At 55.5% G+C, this 4036-nt stretch overlaps 1 pseudogene; it reads right to left on the reverse strand.

Moving 5' to 3' along the window:
* Nucleotides 1-413: 413 nt before the first annotated feature.
* Nucleotides 414-2794, reverse strand: LOC126950913 (beta-glucuronidase-like; annotated as a pseudogene).
* Nucleotides 2795-4036: the final 1242 nt, after the last annotated feature.

A 4036-nucleotide genomic window follows, 5' to 3' on the forward strand; every position in this document is an offset into this window, starting at 1 on the left:
CCCAAAACTTCCTCAAGCCAAGCTCTCCAGGCCCAGCTCAGGCCTCACGGTGGCCTCTCCAGGAGGCTCAGTTCCTGCCCTCCGATGGAGTCTCCAGGCCCCCAAACATCCCCCAGGCGGCTCCTCTAGGCCCAGCTTGGGCCTCCCAGTGGCCTCTGTAGGCCCCCACATCGTCCTGAAGTTGGCCTCTACAGGCCCAGCTCCGGCCTCCCATCGGCCTGTAGAGGTCCATTCTTGGTATCCCTCATGGCAACCTCTCCAGGCCAAGCCCTTCCTCTTCCTCCTGGCTGCAGTGAGGTTGGAGGGGAAGGTGGGTGCGAGCTGTAGAGACAGGATGGTACCCACATGGAGGTGTTGGTTATGTAGCAGATGGTCTCCAGTGGCAGGGACCCCCCTTCTTGGGGGTGAGCATATTATTGATGGTGATTAGTGATGCAGAGGCAGGAGGGCAGGGGTCCCACCTGGACCAAGATGCTGATGTCAGCCCCTCATGCTCTAGCATGTTGACACCATTCACCCACTGCAGACACAGGAGATACAGGGAAGGGTTGGCAAGTCAGGGCATGAGGAGGGGCCCTGCTATCAGGCACACCCTCACATAACCTGCTGCATGGGGCTCAGGGGCCTGCCAGGCAGAGGGGAAGAATGGTATCCCAAAGGAGTAGATCAGGCTACCTATCCCCCTACACAGGGCACAGCCCCCAGGGCAGGGCAGGGATCCCCACCATCCCACCCCAGAAGACAGGCTGTGGGTGGCTGCTGGGGTCCCATGCTGGATGGTAGCCATGCCCACCCAACCACCCTGCCTTCTCCTGGCTGCACTGACCACGATGGCATAGAAGTGGGCACTGCCAATACTCAGCACCACTCTTGTGCGCAGGTCCTCAATCCATTACTCTGGCAGGATCACCTCCCATTCGTACAACACCCAGCTAACAAAATGTTGCAGGCGCCAGTCCTAGCCAATGTCATCGAAGCTGGAGGGAACTGGCACATCCAGGGTGGGGCCTGACTGTGGAGAGAGGGGCAGGGCTCAGCTCCGAGGTCCCCAAAAAATCTGGGGCAAGTGTGTTGCACAGCTGGGCCTCCCAGGCCTAGCGCAAGTCCTGACATACCGTAGGAACTCTTGGCAGAACGTACAGACAACTTGCTGACGACAGGTCAACTGCCAGGGCAGTTTGTGCACCTGGGTCAGTGGGGCCAGGAGTTCCTCCTCAGGAGTGGATGGAACCCATTATCCCTGAGACAGTTGACCCACTGCCTGTCACACGGAGGAAGGCTGACTGGGGGGATGGGGGAGCTTTGCTTAGGACACTGTGAGTGGGTCACACACTAGCATTCAGCTCTCTCCTCTTCTTCCTGTACTGAATGCCGCAAAGTCAGAAAAAGAGGATGTAGAAGAGACAAATGGAGCCCAGACCTCACCTGGTCCCATTTCTCTGCTGACCGCAGCCAAGTCAGAAGCGGAACAGGGGTGGTGTCCTTGGCCTGATGTCATGTCCTGTCCTCTATCTGAACCTTGAAAACCAAAGGACCTTCCTGTCTCGGCAAAGCTGACCTCAGAACGACTAAACTCTCCCCTCCTCCTGATCCCCGGACCCGGCTCAGTGCAGCACACGCCGCTCTGGCCAGGTGAGTGTCTGAGTGGCTCACGCCTGTAATTAGCACTTTGGGAGGTCATCGTGGGAGGATGGCTTGAGGCCAGGAGTTCAAGACTAGCCTGGCCAACGTAGTAAGACCCTATATCTTTAAAAAAAAAAAAACAAAACAGGTTTTTGGTGTGTTGTTTTTTTTTTTTGAAATGGAGTCTCACTCTTTCACCCAGGTTGGAGTGCAGTGGCATGATCTTGGCTCATTGCAACATCCGCCTCCTGGGTTCAACCAATTCTCCTGCCTCAGCCTCCCAAGTAGCTGGGATTACAAGCATGAACCACCCACACACAGCTAATTTTTATATTTTTAGGAGAGGCAGTGTTTCACCATGTTGGCCAGACTGGTCTCAAACTCCAGCCCTCAGGTGATTCGCCTGCCTGTGCCTCCCAAAGTGCTGAGATTACAGGAGTTAGCTACCTAACCTGTCCAAGTATTATTTTCTAATTAGCCAGGCGTGGTGGCCCCAGCTAACTTGCAAGGCCGGGGTGGGAGAATCACTTGAGCTCAGAAGTTAGGATTGTGCCGCTCAGCTCTAGCCTGGGTGACAGGACCAAACCCAGTCTCAAGAAATTTTTAAAAATTAAAACTAAACATTAAAAAGGACACTGCCCGGCTCACCCTTCACCTCAGGAGGTGGCTTGGCAGGAGTGCTTCTTCCTCTTCCCACCTCCTCTGCCTCGGCCCTCCCGGTTTCCCTGGGTTGCCCTTCCCCCAGTCCTGTGCCCCCAAGCCCATTGATCTTTAACTCCTTTGGGCCCCCAGCTCCGGGCACCCAAGGGAAGGAGCCGGCAGGGGGCCAGCGCTCCCCTCTCCCACCAGCTGGATTCCAGGCGCCTCCTGGCCCTGACCCGAGTCCTCACCTCCTGCAGTGGCCACAGGTACCATTGCTCCTTAAAGCCCTGGTGTCAGCTTCGAAATCTGTGCAGAAGCTCCAGAGGCCACCCAGCTCCTCGGACTCCCACGACGGGCTCTCCTGGGGGTACAGCATCCTGCTTTGCAGTGCCAGCAAGCAGCCACACAACAGCAGCCCGAATGCTGTGCAGGACACCCCGTCCACCAGGTCACATTTTCCGCTCCACCGCTTGGTCACCATCTGCAGGGCTAACAGCAGTGCGGGTGGAGCCTGGCAGATGGGTGGCATCAGGTACCTGAGATGATCTGTGCCATCTTTGCTGTGGGCGAGTGCCAGGCCTGGAGGGGAGGGATGGGCCTGGTGCTGCCCAGTGAGGCCTGCGGCTGAAACCCCAGGCTAGGCCTTTGGGGAAGCGGGACCCTCACCCTCAGCCCCAGCCAAGAAGGGCAAGGTTGGTTCCTCACCCCAGCACAGACTGGATGATCCAGGGCTGCAGGCCAGGACAGAACCCCTGAGACTGGTGGGATCCCCCCGTTTCTTCAAGAAGCACCTCCTCTTGCTATCCACAGCAGGAATTCAAGCAGGCCACAGCGGAGCCTCTTCCATGCCTGTTGGATTCAGCCTCTTGCAAGAATGCACATCCTAGGAATGGAATCATAGCCTTGACCCTGCGTTTCTGGGACCCTGACCCTAACCAAGAGGCCAGGAACTCCCTCTTGCGTTTGCAGGCACATGAAGATACAGGGAGAGAGGCCAAGTGCAGTGGCTCAAGCCTGTAATCCCAGCACTTTGGGAGGCTGAGGTGGGCCGATAACCTGAAGTCAGGAGTTCAAGACCAGGCTGGCCAACCTGGTGATACACTCGTCTCTACTGAAAATACAAAAAATTAACCGGGCGTGGTGGTGCACACCTGTAATCCTAAGTACTCGAGAGGCTGAAGCAGGAGAATCACTTGAACCTGGGAGGAGGAGGTTGCAGTGAGCCGAGATCATGCCACTGCACTCCAGCCTTTTCCACAGAGTTAGACTCTCTCAAAAAATAAAAAATAAAAAAGCTACATACCTCCCACCCAATTTGCCTGCTAGGAAATTCCTTGTGAGGACCAAGAACTTTACTGAACTCTAAGTCATCCCTCTGCTCACCTGAGAGAAATGCGTATTTGACTTGTTCTTCTAATGGATAAATGCAGATTCCCTGAGTTAGACAAAGGCATAAGTAGTGGCCAGGGGCGGTAGCTCATGCCTGAAATCCCGGCATTTTGGGAGGCTGAGGCAGGTGGATCATGTGAGGTCAGGAGTTCACGACTGGCCTGCCTGCCCAACATGGTGAAACCCCGTTTCAATTTTTTTTTCTTTTTTGAGACGGAGTCTTGCTCTGTCACCCATGCTGCGGTGCAGTGGTGTAATCTCTGCACATTGCAACCTCTGCCTTCCAAGTTCAAGCAATTCTCCTGCCTCAGCCTCCAGAGTAGCTGGGATTATAGGCACATGCCACTACTGCCTGGCTAATTTTTGTATTTTTAGTGGAGAC

Source organism: Macaca thibetana, chromosome 3 (assembly GCF_024542745.1).
Source record: "Macaca thibetana thibetana isolate TM-01 chromosome 3, ASM2454274v1, whole genome shotgun sequence".
Taxonomy (NCBI): domain Eukaryota; kingdom Metazoa; phylum Chordata; class Mammalia; order Primates; family Cercopithecidae; genus Macaca; species Macaca thibetana.